At 42.6% G+C, this 15,993-nt stretch overlaps 1 long non-coding RNA gene across 1 annotated transcript; it reads left to right on the forward strand.

Moving 5' to 3' along the window:
* Window positions 1–904: 904 nt before the first annotated feature.
* LOC122744315 lies at window positions 905–15,781 on the forward strand. The gene is made up of 4 exons (XR_006355065.1): window positions 905–1,150; window positions 2,237–2,354; window positions 8,902–9,629; window positions 15,514–15,781. It is a non-coding gene; the product is annotated as an uncharacterized LOC122744315 (long non-coding RNA).
* The last annotated feature ends 212 nt before the right edge of the window (window positions 15,782–15,993 follow it).

The following is a 15,993-nucleotide window of genomic DNA, read 5'->3' on the forward strand; positions in this document are numbered from 1 at the left end:
AAAGGCCGTGAGTCCAAGTTCCTAAGTCCAATTAAGTGTCTACCTCTGCAGCCAGGGGGAAAAAAAGGCTTCGGCTCTGTGCCTAAACCACTTCTTATGTTCCCACGCGTTTAAGGGGAGTCCTAGCTCCGTTGTCCCCCAAACCACCTTTAAATCCCTTCTTAACATGCTACATTGTCCTACCGAACAAGGAAGGGAAAAAAATGTAAAAAGGAGGCTCTAGCCAGAAATCTGTCCTGTCTCTATATGGCAAGGACACACACGTTGTGAGCCAAAGCATAAAATGTGTTTCATTATCACATAAAAGGCTCCCGTGGCGAAGCAGCAGAGAGGCAGGGAATGGGGCTGATTTGGAAACAATGGGGCCTGAATGCGATGCTCTAACCTGCTATGTTCCATATCACAGGCCCATTGTTGGCTGGCCGTTTTAAACTACTTAGTGTTCTCCCCTCCACTGATCCCAGCAGATAAGATATAGTTCGACCCTAATACATAAAAAGGATGTCATTGGGGATGGCTGCCATAGAAGCTGAGCTCTTTCTGTCCCTGTTGTCTCCTTATTCACATCCACCCCCACCACCAGCACCTCCCTACACACCCACATAGCCATCTTCCCTTCCGTCTCTTCTGGCCAGGACGCAATCTAAAAATCTCACAGATCCAAAGACTTCAGGAACATAATTTCAGCGCCCCTCCCCTCAAAAAATTACTCTATGTATTGTTTGGGATTGGGTTTTCCCCTCTCGAAGTGCTTTCTGCCACTGCTGGTTTAAGCAACCGTGATCTGTGAATAAACAAAGTCAGTAAACAACGAAAAAAAAAATCTAGATCCGAATTCCAGGAGGGTAAACTTTGCAGCCACGTCACACGTCAGCAAATTTGCACAGATATTATATTGCCTCCCCCCCCTTTTTATTTTTTTCGGATCCCATTGTACTTAACTGAATTTTATAACGCTGATCGATATCTTGGTAAAATATTCATTTTTAAACTAGCGGGCAGTGAAATCTTTGCTTTGTGTGCTAAAGTCAACAGTCGCACAGTTCGGGCTCCAATAAATGCGGCGATGCTGCGGCTTGGAGCAGTCAGGGCGTCTCCCAACGCAAGACAGTCCTCGCCGGGCAGTTGGCTGCGGAGGGCCCCGCACCAGGTAGGGATCGCGCCCACCTGCAGGGCCGGCAGAGAGATCCGACTGGCAGCGCCCCTAAGCGGAGCTGCGTGGCCCCCACACCTTCTCCCCTTACGCACACGCGGAGGGCCTCGGTTCTAGGGAGAGTTGAGGGCCTTCGGGAGCTGGGACTTGTGAGGAGGGTGGGTGTAGGGAGTCCAAGGAAGAGAAGCCCCTTCAATTTGGGGAAGGAGAAGGTGCGGCGTAATGCAAGGGGGGAAAGAAAGGTCCGAATTTCTTGGAAAGTGGGGGGGGGGGGAAGGGCGGTTGCGGGATGAGAAAATACCTAAAAACAACCCTAACTGGGAGGGTGCACCATTAAGAGCCGGGAAGGGCCAGAGCTAAAGTAAGTCGGTCTTCGACTGGCTTGGGGAGACTCCAAAAGGGCAAGAAGTCCCTGCAGAACAGGCCTGAGGTCGGGGTCCCAGAAAGACTTCCCGAGAAAGGCACTGCAGTTAGATTGGGAGGGGCACGGAGAAGGGAACTGAATGAGTTTCCGAAGTCTTGGCAAGTTATAAACTAAGCAGGTTATGGTTGTTTGTGGGGAGGTAGGCTTGAACTCAGGGACCAGCTGTGGGACAAAGGCGCCCCATCTTTCTGCACAAAGCGAGGTCCCTCTCCCCTCCGCTCCCCGAACCCAAATCTATGCTGGTAACTTTGTCGCGGCAGTCCTGGGTCAGTTCTTATTGGCCTCTCGGGAGGGAGAAGTACCTAATTTGGGAAACCCAAACTCAGGAGGTTTGGGGGCCAATAATAAATGTGGTATAGTTGGGAAAACCCTATATTGGGAATTTGGAGGACCAGGTTTTCCCCCTGACGCTATCCCAAACTACACCTTCACCCCTCTGGGCCTCGGTTCCCTCATCTGTATTATAAACAGGTTAGACTGGATCATCTTCGTCCTCTAAAGTTCAGGGTTGTGTTTTGTTTTGTTTTATATTATATTATATCGTATCGTATCGTATCGTATCGTATTATGTTGTATTATATTATATTATAAGAGATTGCAGGATTTTCTGTTAACGCAAATAGGCTCGGTGTGGAAACTGCCATTCCTTCCTTCTCCAGGTTAGTGAGGCCCTAGAGATTAAAGTTCGGCCATTTTCTGAAGCCCCCCGGGAAGGTTTCAGGCCACACCAGGACCTTCTTTTCCCCGAATCCTCTTCCAACTAAAGGAACATCAAAGGTGACTCCCTTCTCTCTTCCCTTTCCCCACCCTCAACAACCAGAAGGAGTGACTTAGTTAATACAGAAGGATTTGGGATCTGGGTGGAGGCAGGTGCCTGTTTTGTGGTCACAAATGACACCCACGAATGCACATAGCAGGAGAGTTTTGCATAGTCTTGGATACCTCCCAAGTGATAAGGGTAGCTGGACAGGGTGATAGGTAGAACCATCAACTGGGATGTCTGACTCTGGATTTGTTTGTTGTATTAGATCAAGTAAAGTGAGTTATCTTTTTTCTCTATCATCGGTCCTATTATCAGCTGCTCCCCCACCCCCTCCACTTCTCTCAGATACTACCAACTCCCAGGGCCTCAGCCCATAAAGAATTGGAGAAGTGTGGGTGGAGAGCTGGGTCTGAAGTTGGGGTGTGTGGAGTAAGGGGAAAATGGCTTTTCCTGTTATCCACCCAATGGTCAGGAAATAGTAGTATCAGCAACGAGAGGGACTATCCTTCATACACCTCTGAAGTATCACGATACTTTATTTTGTCATTGAGGTAGTCTTTGGTTTAGTTTGGATGCCTCCATCCAGTGAATGGAAGCTGGGAGAACAGGACCTTAGAATATCAAATTTATTGCTGGAAGGAATTATTAGAAGCCGTACAGTTCAGTTCCCTTCAGTTTACAGATAACAAAACTAAGGCCAAAAGAGGTTATGTGACTTGCCCAAGGTCACACTGTTAGTAAGTGAGCAAAGACGCTGATTTGAAAGCAAGCCTTCTGACACCGGATACAGCACTGTTACAGTTCCACCATTGTATTCTTGTTCCTCCACTCCCTTGTTATGTCTGAGGGTGGGGTAGATGTGTAGGCAGGAGAAAGTTATAGCCTCATGTGCACAACGGCCTCCACAGGTATCCATCTGTGCTCGTGAGTCCGGGCCAGTGGAGCCTGTTGTATTTTTCTTGAGCTCTCAGAAATGGCCATGAACGTGCTCTGCAGAAGCTGGGCTGGGAGAAAGGGCAGGCTGCGGGGTGGCTGGTTGCTGGCCTGGCCATTCAGATCCCCATCTCTGCTCCCGTGACAGGTTATATATATTTCCCGAACAAGATGGAATCTGTGCAGGACACACAGAAAGGCTAATCGTTTTTAAATAATTAATACCTTCCTATTCCCTTAGTAATGCGGGGCCGGGATTTGTCAATTACTTGTCATTAAATGAGTGTCTATCCTCGTCCTTCCCTTCAAGGCTTTTGATGGGGGTTGGGGGAAATAACCTCCGGCAAGCCCACTCCAAGTCTAAATTCAATGGGGATGGCCTTTTGATATCTAGGTTCAGAGTGGCTGGGGTGGGGGTTGGGGGACGCTTAATTCCGTGGGACTTTTGAAAGAAAGCTCAGCGTGTTGGAGAGATGTAATCTGCCAAATGACCAATTTAAACTCCTGATCTTTATCATTTAGGTACTCTTTTAGTTTATAAAGAATGGGAGGCATGGGGGTAGGGTGGGGGTGGGGAAGTAGATGAAGAAAGTCAACCTTTCTGGCTCACAGCATCGCAGGATCACGGAATGGAAAAGGAGTTGAAACGGTTTCCTTTATGGACCACCTTCTCCAAAGGTTTCTATCTACACTATGGAGACTTTGGAGGCGCCTGGACATTTGGCCTTAGGATAGAGGATGGATGGATATGAGCTGTGGTCTCTTTTCTAGATTATGTAAAGAAAGTAGCATCTTCTCTGGGTATCGGGATGATTGAGGTGCGGTGAACTGGAGTTCAAACGTGTGGACCAGGGCTTGAAGGGTCAGTGGGATTAGTGATTATATTCTTCACTTGGCTAGGGGAAAAAGGAAGAGGAAACTTCTCTCTCTCCTAGTGTATCAGTGACCCCAGCACCACCACCACCCCCCATTTCCCTCTTGTCCTCACCCGGATAGAAAACAATTGCAAACCTGCAAGGATTACCCGGGTTTAAAACAACAACAACAACAACAACCTCAAGATGAGACAGCCCGGGTCTCTTTTGCCACCTCCCCCACCCACCCACCCCCACCAACACACACACAACTGCCCCACTCAACTCTACCCCCAACTCCATCCGTCTCCCTCTGCTTCTGCACCCCCCACCCCCTCCGCCTGAATTAGACAGTGAGTTCACAGGCTGCTGGTACCGCCTCCGCAACAGCAGAAGAAAAAGGTTTCAAATGTCACCTCGGAGCCCCACATGCCTTTGGTGTGGGTTGGAGTACATCACCCACGGTCGCGTCCCCAGCACCATGGCAACCCAGGCCAGCACTGGACTAGCAGCAACCAGGTTTTTGTTTTTTGTTTTGTTTTGTTTGGGGCTTTTTCCCCCCTTGCTTTTAAAGTTTGTAACTCGACTTAATTACATTTCTTGCCAAACCCCTCTTCCTCCCTTCTCAAATTTGCATGATCTAGTAAATACAATCTGGACCTCCCCTATCCTTTCTGCCTCCTTTTGGGTGAAACAATGCCAGATATGTTTAACCCTGTTTGACTGCAGAGCCACCTCCCTCCATGGGTTCGGATAGGGGCTTCAAAACAAGATTTTGATTTAGTCCTCCCCTGCCACCCACTCAGAATCTTAGCAAGCTGATTTTCTTCTAGGAGAAGAACGAGAATATTTTTTTTTTAATTCAGAGAGGTGGGGAATTCAAAGAAGATGGAAAAACAAAAGGAAATAACAGAAAAAAGAGCAATTGTTGAAGGAAAAAAAGGTGGCAGGAAAGAGGATATTGTGAGAGCTGTTGTGAGGATAGACGTTAGCTTTTGTGGCAGCTTAGGCATCACCAGCTCGGTTTGCTAAAGGACCCATTTGGTTTCCTATACACTTGGAAGTAATCTTTGAAACATGTCTATGTCTGAGATGCCTCAATTAACAACTTACTGTCATCATCTAGAAAGACAACAAAATAAAATCAACACCAAAGAAATAAGATGTGACCCTCCAACCTGTGGTGGAGTAGAAAAGAGGTCAGGGGGTCCCTTTTATAGTTCTGATTGTCACCACCTAGCACTGAAGGAAAAGGCAAGGCATGTCTCTCTGGGCCTTAGTTTACTCGTCTATAAGATAAGGGGGTGGGGTGGGGTGCTGGTGAACTAAATGATCTTTATGTGACCTAAAGCTTCTATCATTCTAAGATGACATCTCATCTCCTGTCTTCAGTAGACCTAACCTTGCCTCTCCTGACTTGAACAAAATTGGCATCATCATTATACTCAGTGTTTATCTAGTACTTTGTGTTAAGCAATTGCCTCCCCCTTCCCTTCACCATCTTCCTGCCTACTGTTTTATCCTTTTCCCCTTTCTTCCTTAAAACAATCATATGGAGGGAGAGAATGCATGTGTTGATGACCTAGCACACAAATGCACACCAAACACACCCCCCACATACAAAACCAACAACAACTTGGGAAGGGAGGGGAGACTAATTATTACTGCTGCTAACAAGGCCTGGAACACCCAAGTAGATCCGAGCTGTCTCCAGGGAGACTGATGGAGTCCTATTTTACAAGCTGTAATTCTGTCTTAGTCCCTATTGCAAGAATCCAGGCCGTTCACACTCTCCTGATTTAGTCCTCCTCTCCCCCCACCCCATCTCTTTTCACCCTTTCTAATATTCCTAATCCTAAATTTCATTCAGTGAGAGAAGCTGCTACCCAGGAACCAGAAGTCATTTCTAAAATACAGGTGGGAACAAAAGAAGAATGTCTTAGGGATTCCCAAGTTAAAGTCACCTTTTTCTCCTTTTCGGAACACTGTGATTAGCCTTCATATAAGTAATTATTCTGTCAATGCCCTGAAATAATTTATGGGTCTGTGGCCCTGTTATTGATTTGACAGTTTCAGGGATGACTTCTCTTCTTCCATGTTTCTTAGAAAGGAGGTGCCCAACTTCACTTTTCCCTTCTCTTTTTCTGCTTTTGACATATATTCCCTTTGAACCTCCAAGTATAGAAAGACAATACAAAAGAAAGAGAAGAAATTACTCTGATCAACACACACACACACACACACACACACACAAACACCTCCATAAACAATCAGCTAAACACTAGAAGTTGAGGAACTCCTGGATTTTGACTCTTTTTTGCCTTTTGGGCTACAGCAAAATAAGAAATCTTCCCACAAAATACCAGCGACTAACTCCTGTCTCCTCTTCTGGTCAAGGAAATTCTTGAATCTGATACTAGAAATGAAAATTTAATTTCATAGAAGCTCCATAAGTCTTGGAGTACAGAGCAACCTGTAAAAAAACACATGAAAGGGGAAATTGTATTTGGTTATTTTATTATAGGAGATATGTTATACTCCCTTTTATGTTATACTCCCCCCACACCTTAATTCAACTACTTTGGTGTTTCTACTTGGTTAAAATCATTAGAAAACAGCACTTTTGGGGTGTGGGGGGGGAGGGTTAGGCAGGACTATTCTGTGGGAATAACTACAAAAAAGAGCATTTTTTTAGAAAGTCCCATTAATCAAGAATATTAGGATGAGATTTGGTAGAACCATAAAAGACTTTAATAAAATATTCTCTTTTTTTTCCTTCTCATTGCTTAAATTTTTACTCTGTCCTTCCTTAATACAAAACATTATGTGAGAGAAAATAAATGTTTATGTTGAAAGCACATGAGCTGCAAACATTTAGTTGTGATGCCTTCAGTATAAGTGAATGTGAGTCTAAAGAAGGTAGGAGAGTCAAAAATAAATGGAAGGGTTGGGAATTAGGGAATTGAGAAATATTTTATTAAATTGTGATGGGGGCGGGGAGCAGCTAGGTGGCACAGTGGATAGAGCACTGGTGCCCTTGGTGGTGCAGTGGAAAGAACATGGGCCCTGGATTCAGGAGGACCTGAGTTCAAATCCAGCCTCAGACACTTAACACTTACTAGCTGTGTGACCCTGGGCAAATCACTTAATCCCAATTGCCCCGCCCAAAAAGAAAAATGCGATGGGGAGGGGTAAAAATATGGAACAGATGCTATAAGGCCAGATATAAGAGGCAGGATGCTAAGCTTCAACCAAAAACACTGCTATTCATTTTGCACTCTAAAACCTCATTTTAGAAACAGAAAAATGTAACCCCAAGAATAATATCTTTTGTTTCATGCGTGTAACTCAGCACCTCCCCATTAATGGCTTGTTATACATTTCTATGGATTATATTTTTCTTTCAAAGGGTTCTTATACTTTATTACCTTTAACATTCACTTGATATTCACACCTCATTCATCTTGGGATAAAGGGATGTTAGAGTTGGAAGGGACCTTGGTCATCTTATCTCTGAAGGAGATTGGACTACATCATCTCTAAAGTGCCCTAAAGCTCTATGCTCTTCTGGTCTCTAAATGATTTGCCTAAGGTTACATAAGTATTAATAAAAGAGCTAGTTCTTCCCATTCCAAAAGAGCACTTTCCACTCTAACATGTTGTTTCTTTGACCTCCTCACCCCCAAGAAAAGGAGACAGTCGAATGCTTAGGCTCAGAAAGTTCTCCCCAAAAGTGGGTTAGATACTCAGAAAAGAGGTGGTGGGCTTCCCATTACTTTTTTTTTTTTTTTTAGTGAGGCAATTGGGGTTAAGTGACTTGCCCAGGGTCACACAGCTAGTAAGTGTTAAGTGTCTGAGGCCAGATTTGAACTCAGGTACTCCTGACTCCAGGGCTGGTGCTCTATCCACTGCACCACCTAGCTGCCTCTCTTCCCTTACTTTCAATCCTATCTCCTCCTTCCTTCATGTTCAGATAAAATTCAATAAACCAAGCATTTATGGAGCACCCAATATGTGCCACAAATTGTGCTAGGGATGAGAGACAGAAAGACAAAATGGAAGAATTTCTGCCCTCAAATAGCTTTCGTCCTAATAGGGGAAGGCAATTTGTATGTAGATTAAGTATGTACCAAAAAAAAAAAAAGGGGGGGGGAAGTAATGGGAGTGGGTGAGTAACAACTGGGAAATCTGGAAAGATCCCTGGTGAGAGAAAACACCTGAACTGTATTGAAGGAAACTAGGTATGCCATGAAGTGGAGGGGTATACAATGAGCATCCTAGGTCCCAGGTATGGTGGGGGTCAGCCTATTCAATGACATAGACTAGGTAGATAGATTGATGGGTATAGGAAACAGTAATCTACATTTGGTCAGAATGTAGCATCGTGAGGGATAGTACTATGAGATAAGTTTGAAAAATAGGTTAAGGTTAGATTGTGAAGGGTATTAAATGAAAGAGTTTTATTGTATCCTTAAAAAAAAAGAAAAGAAACCACTAAAGTTTCTTTTCCTCACCTGTTTTTCCTCAATGCCTTCCCTTTCCATTTTGTTTAGTGTATCCCACTCCCCACCCCCCAAAAGGAAACTGATGAATAGAGGTGGAATGTCTTACTTCATACTCACACAAGCAGTAAATAGAAAATATGGGATTAGAAACAGCAAATCTATTGCCCTTTCCATTATACATTGCTACCTATTTCCATCCAAGTCAAGAGCTCCTCCAGAAATGGTAATTCTCTGAAGAACTGATTTTCTTTTTCTTTTTTTTTTTTTAGCATCAGTTGGATAAAAGCACTGGCCCTGTATTCAGGAGGACCTGAGTTCAAATCCAGCCTCAAACACTTGACACATATGAGCTGTGCTACCCTGGGCAAGTCACTTAACCCTCACTGCCCCATTAAAAAAAAAAAAAGGCATCAGGTTCCAAAGGAGAAAACCCCAATTTCTTCCAAGCAAATGAAGTAGATCTGACAAGCTCATCTAAGCCCTGTACTTTTATCTGGAGAAAGTCAAAAAGCATTGTTGGAAATCTGAAGGGAGACAAGGTGTCATTGTGAGGACTAGTGATAGAATCCCGTTCTATGGGATTCAAGAGACCATGACTCCTGGCTTCTGAGAAGACTCAGATGATGTGATAGGCAGGGTTATTTCTCTTCACATTTTTGGACTCCTTTCTAGAATGACTCCTTGTTTGTTCTCGTGATTAACGTATTTCTGTATTAAGAACCTCATCTTTATTTCCTGGTGAACTTAGCCTTATTTCTGGGGCTGCCTAAGAAAGAGCTCCCTGGCCTTCATAAAGCTCTGTCCCTGCTTCTCGGAAGACATTTGATGGTATTGGGAAGGGGAAGAGAAAAATACAAATCCATACTAATAAAATAGCCTCAGAGTGATTTGTGCAAAAAAAGTGCTGGACCACAAAAAGATGGAGAAGAAGAGAGAATGGTGTCTACCTTTCCTTTTAGAGGAGCAATCACATTTTAACTTCATTTGGTTGAGTTATGTATGTACCATATTAATTTGATTATTTGGTTGGGAGGGAGGTTCTGGGTCAATATGTTCCTTACATCTAGTGAAGTTCACTTTAATAAGTGACATGAAAGGACCTTGCCTCTGAACTCCCCCTGAGCTGCACCTGAAGGGCTGGACAAACCAAAGTCATACCTTTTGTTGGAGTTGCTGAAATGCAATTTCTAGAGTAGCACTCCCCTCCCCCCCCCATCCCTTTCTCTTTGTCTATCCCAAGGTATATACTATCTTTCTAACAATCTATATGCATGTATTTGTCTGTACATACATACACATATACATCTGTCTGTTGGAATGTATGTATCTATATATGTAGTATATAGACAATAACATCTGGGTACAGACCAAGCTAGAAAATAGCCAGCAGCGTACTGGGATACTGGGAATAATAGTACAAAATAATAGATCAGTGTAGCATATTGAAGATTCTAAGTCCCATGAAGATAAATGAAGGACAAGGTAAGGGCTCTCACTTAAACAACATCCCAGCTGGATTCCCTCAGGTACAGGTTATTCTGAGGTGTTACTTATTTTCTCTTATTTTTCTGGTGTATTTTTTTTTCAGAATCCTTAAAAGAACTCCCCAGTCCCCCATTACTACTATTTCTATCATCATCATTAATAATATCAAATGTAGACATTATTTCTGCAACAACTAGTCAGTCCCATTATTTCGCCTTCTAAGACTAGTGCCTATTTCAGGGACTAAGTACTTAGTAGCAATTTTTTTTTTTTAGTTTAACAAAGTCATTGATAATTTGATACAGTTAGTGTAACCCTTTGCTGGAGGTAAATCTTTAGAAATACTCTTTTGAGGGGGGGGGTCAGGGCAGGAGAGGCTGAGAGTTATTAAATACATCTGTAATTCCCTTTATGTTTTGTTTTAAATGGGAGTTTATGCCAGTACTGTCCATGTATAACTTCTTCCAAGCTCAGCTTTAATGAACATCCCAATCCTTCCTGCTGTACAACCCAGTCTCCCTCTATTTCTTTTATTTCCTTAGACATATATACAGCGTAAAGGCAATTAAGTCTCCCTTCAACAGCTCCAGTACAAGGCACTTCCCTATCTTCTCTGAGCATCAAGCCATTTGGAGGAGTTTATCTCAGGTGCCTAACCTGCAGTTATCAGAATGCCAGACTAATTTAGGGAGCTCAGCTCTGTAACCCAAGGCGATCCCTTCATTGATTGTTTAAAGTGCTGTTTAGAGTCTACCCTTCCTTGGTAAACAACTAAAAGTAACTGCCCTTATTTGTGGTCCCTTGTACGCATACCCTATTAAGTCATTCTCTCTCTCTCTCTCTCTCTCTCTCTCTCTCTCTCTCTCTCTCTCTCTCTCTCTCTCTCTCTCTCTCTCTCTCTCTCTCTCTCTCTCTCCCCTCCCTCCTTTTTCCCTCCTCCCCTTCTCTTTCTCCCTGCCTCTCTCCTTCCCTCCCTTTTCCTCCTCTACCCTCCCCCACCCCAACCTTCGTATACTAAGGGAAACTGAGATTTCTCTCTGACACCTTCCCTGAATAGGATTTATCATTAAGAAGTTTGAGTATCTGTGTCAGAGATTGGGCCAGTGAATGAACACTTTACTGTCAAATTCCCAATCCCTTTGACTGACTATGTGGCCAGGAGTTACTACCTTCTTTAAATCTTTTTTTTTTCCTTAAAGAGATTGCCATAACAATCAGTATTACATAGATCTCTCCTAGAAGCGGGGCTTTCTTCTCTACCTCTCTAGGACTTTCACAATTCCAGTGCATTTTCATAGAGGAGCTAATACATTTTTAACTAGTTACATATGGACATGGACCATTCTGCTTTCTTTTTTTTTGCAACCTCCCTTTTTCTTTCCCCTCTAAGTCTTCCCACTCTTATAACAACCACAGGTGCTCTCACCAGCTCTAGCAAAGGGATGACCCCAAACTCAAGTGATGCTTATAGAATTTTGTCTTGCATTTTCCACATTAAAAAACACAAATAGTTTTATTTTTAAGCCAGAGTAAATACTATTCTTTGGTTCAGTATAAATGATTGGCTATTGTGGGGTGGAATCTCATCAAATTAAATCATAATGGATACACTAGAATTGTAATATTCTAGATAGACTGAGGGGTATATTAAATTGAGGAGATATCTATTGAAATATTTTTCTTTTAATAAAGTTCCTGACATCTTACAAAGGAGTATTGTATATCAATGTGCATCTGTGTACACACATTTCACCAAATATGTAAGACGTGCAAAATATATACATGTATGCCTTGCAGATATTATACTTAATTCATTGCTTTTTATTTATACGAAACAAAATGTGAAATTATGGGTAACCTGCCTTTTCTGTAATAATTTAAAACTAATAATTATTTATGCTAGTTGGAAAATAGACCATATAAATCCCTAATATTTGATACTTAACAAGTATATGCAATAGTTGATTTTAAATGGTAGGAAGGGAAAGAATAGATTTTGACAGAGGGGCAAAGTTTTTGTTTTTAAAAATTACTTTAAGCAGCCTTTTCTTTTAAAGTCTTTTTTCAAATGAATTTTATTTATTATTTGTCCCTAGGATTGCATTAGCTAGAAAATATTTTGAAACGTCATTTCAATTTTAAAATCAATTTCTTATTACCGTTGTCTCTTCCTCCTCCATCCTCCCACGCTAATTCCAGGAATCTTCCTTTTCTATTTGATGTCAGATGTCTGTCACTCTTGAAAATAAGAAAATACATCAAAATCAAATTAGTTAAATCTCTATAATACTTAGGTTCCAAGGGACTATGAAACTTTTCCTTCATCGTGGTACTGCAGAATTTTCCGTTTTGGGAAAGTAGGAAGGAAAACAGTCAGTTTGGTACAGGCTAGAGAGAATTTGTTAAACCTCAGGGAGAGAAATGAAGGGAGTAAAATACAATTTTATTATGTGATGCCCCTTACAACCCCGCCCCCCCAGATACCAAATAAACCAATAAAAACTCACCGAGATCGTATTTTCCCTTCCTTTTTAAATACTAGTTTGCAAAGGTGTGCACAATTTCATCTGTGGGAAATATTGTATTTCTCTTGTACAAATCAGTCTAGAGATTTGGTGAGTCTCAGTCGTTCATAAGAACAAAGTAAAGATTGCACTTTATATGTTGGATACAGAGAAAAATGTAGCAAACTAATGAAGTCACGAACATCACATATGGGCTATTAATATCAACTAGCTAGCTTTTATTTTCGTCATTCTCGTTATTACCATGGGTGCTTCAAATACCAAAATGAATGTAAAGCAATCTAAAATCTATGCAAAATTCCATTGTTATTATTTTGTTAATTAAGAATCCTGCTGTCCCTAAATCAATGGCATACTCGAATTTTTGAAAAATTCCGGGGTGGGGGTAGGGGGGAGATGGGGAAAGAATACTGATCAGAAAGGGACAATTAAAAAGTACTTCCGATTTTGGATTATTTTGCATTATTTCTCGACATTTCTTAGTTTTTGCTGGATATTTTATTTCTAGTTATAGAGTTACCTTTGAAAAATCTCCTAGGGAAAAGTGAAGTACTCGAGTGGGATTTTTATTGTTTTGAAGTTAATAATATGACGAGGAAAATATTCCTGGGTCCTTGCGCGGTTCTACATGAATTGTTTTTATCTACAATCGGCATTATTTTTCCCTCCGCCCTTGATGGATTAACATAGATTTTTTTTTTTTAAAGATCAAAATCTCATTACTAAGTGTTGGGTAGCATGCAGAGTTGATGCCGGTAAGTGGAGGGTGGGAAAAGTTGGAGGCCAGTTTGGATGTGCTAAGTTTTCAAGTCTTCAGCTGACACTAACCACCCGAGTGTGCCCATTAAACTCAACTCCCCTGTGCTTGGGCTCGGGATCGGGTTCACATTCATACTCACAGTCAGGCACAGCCCACGATAATTCGGTGGCAAGATGGTGGCGGGGGAGGGGGGGTGAGGTGTGTGTGTGTGTTGTGGGGGCGGTGGAGGTAGGGGCAGAGAAGTCTGGTGAAGGGAGAAAACGACCTAACGGTATTTACATGTGTATTCAGCCATGAAATTGAATGTTACCAAAGTTGAAAAAAAATCAAATTAAAACTGGTAAATTGTCTTTTGATTTGCAGTAGCGTTCGGCCCACAAGTGTTTGCTTAGAACTGGACTTTTTTTTTTTTAATTAAAAAAAAAAAGCCAGGGGAGGGGGGTGTTGTGTGGATCCAAGGAATAGAACTCGTTCTTTTAATTCCATATTAAAACGTTCTGGCATCCTTCTTCCGCAATTCTCAAGATCAGATGAAGCCCGAAGGCAGTCATCCTTTTTTACGCATCTCTTCCTTAATTCACCAAAATCAAGAGACCCTTTAAAACCCCTGAGGTCCTTGCGTCTTAGTGTTTTTGTCTGGATGGAATGGTCTGAGCTACAAATGACTAGACCTCCCGCCCCCCCCCCTTCCTCCAGCCCTCAAAGTCCTTCTGGTCATTCATTTATCCTAGGAAAAAGGTACGGACAGAAAGTTCCGCGTAGACAGCTGGAACTTGGGGTTCCCAGAGCCCCGGCACATTCCTGCTTGGAACATAAGGAGAAACCAGTCCCAGGCTGTGATTGTTCTTTCACTCAGCCTGCCTCGCTCCCGAACGCTTTAGATCTCTGGGTGCAACAGCTTAAGAGGTGGTGATGGGGTGGGGGTGGGGAAGCACGGGGTGCTTACTCCGGCTTTTCAAACCTGTCTTCTAATCTTCCCCCTCTGCCTTAGTGCTAAATTCTCAGTGTGCGTTTGTGCTCAATATACAGTGATCAGGTGATTCAGAGAGCTGCAAAGAGCTGACTCAAATATAGTCCTGCACCACCAATAAATATTCTCTCTTTCTATGTTACCATAATTTTTATAATTCGGGAAGTGGTAGTTGAGGAGGCGGAGGAGAAACCGCGGGATGGGTTATACTCTGTGGTTGGGGAACTCAAAATTTCAAACCCACCACTAAACTCCCACTACTGATAGCAGAATGCATCAAGTTTTCATTTTGAAGAGCCTTGTCCATACGTCCTTCTCTCTTCTCCCTTACCTTCTTCCAGCCCACCCCACTCCCCCGAATCCAAATACAACCAAAGCAATGTTTTCCCCCATACCGACATTTGCTCCTACTCAATTGGACTACAGGCAGAACCATCCTACCCTTAGGTCCCCCGGAATGGGAAAGGGGAAGGAGGGAGGAGAGCCTGTAGAACAACAACACAAAGAAAAACAAAATTGCATTCCCCCTTGAGGGAAATAAATTGCTCTAGGGTAGACTAGGGTAGAGCTCCCAAGTAAGCGCCTTAAACGCCGGTCATTGGGGGATTTTGTCTTTGCATCTCCATTATCTTTTACAATGCTTTGCACATAGTAGGCACTTGATAATAAACATCTGTTGAATGGGTTCCAATTGAAGTGATGGGAAGCAGCCTTAAGGGGGCAATAAAACTCATCTCAGAAATGTCTGTGGCCATAAGACTCTAGTTTCCTCAGAATATGGAAAGTGCCATTTCTATGTCTGCCAGAGGAACTCCTGTGAAATATATGCTTGGCCCAAGCCAGGTATGGAGAATTTGTCTGATCTGCCCAAATTTTAGCTATCCCCCCCCCCTTTCAGCAGGTTTGTTCAATTTTTTCTATTGCTACTCCTCCTCACTCCCCCCCCCCCAATTTGTGGAGAAAGTGAGAAGAGGCTGCTGAGGACAAATTCCCTCAGCATTAATCCATGTTCCTGTCCTATTATTTTTGTCAAAGAAGCAAACTCAACCATCCTAGCCTAGCCTCTTGCTGGGGGTTGAAATCCAGTAGAAAGAAAATTGCATTTTGACTCTCCCTTCCCCATTTTTTGTTTCTTTTCCAGGAATCCATTGGTCAGGAGCAACCTATTCACAAGTTGGAGAACTGTGGCAGCAGAACAAGGTTTCCTGTGATTTTTATATTCCACCTTGGGCAAGATGGGGTGTAAGTTTTTATTCCAGGACAATGTTTTGTATGATGAGAGAAAAGATTGGAACATCGTGTGAGTGGGTGTGTGGAATGAGTGTGCCTGTGTGAGTCTATCTGCTGATGTTTTAGCAATTTAAAAGTGTTGACTGTTAAATGCAAAGAAAGGCAGCAGCAAATTAAAATGAAATATAAAATATACTTCTTCACTTACTATGTTGTCTGCGATTTCTTGAACAGGCTCCCTGGGGACCCACAATTTTCCCAAGCCTGTTAACGGGTGACAATGAATGAGTGCCTGGTTTAATTTAATTTTCCTGTCAGACTAAATAGAGCTACTTTGTAAACCTTAGATCTACTCCTGCAGATAGGATCTCCTTGTTTTGCCATTTGCACC

The sequence above is a fragment of the Dromiciops gliroides genome, chromosome 2, assembly GCF_019393635.1.
Source record: "Dromiciops gliroides isolate mDroGli1 chromosome 2, mDroGli1.pri, whole genome shotgun sequence".
Taxonomy (NCBI): domain Eukaryota; kingdom Metazoa; phylum Chordata; class Mammalia; order Microbiotheria; family Microbiotheriidae; genus Dromiciops; species Dromiciops gliroides.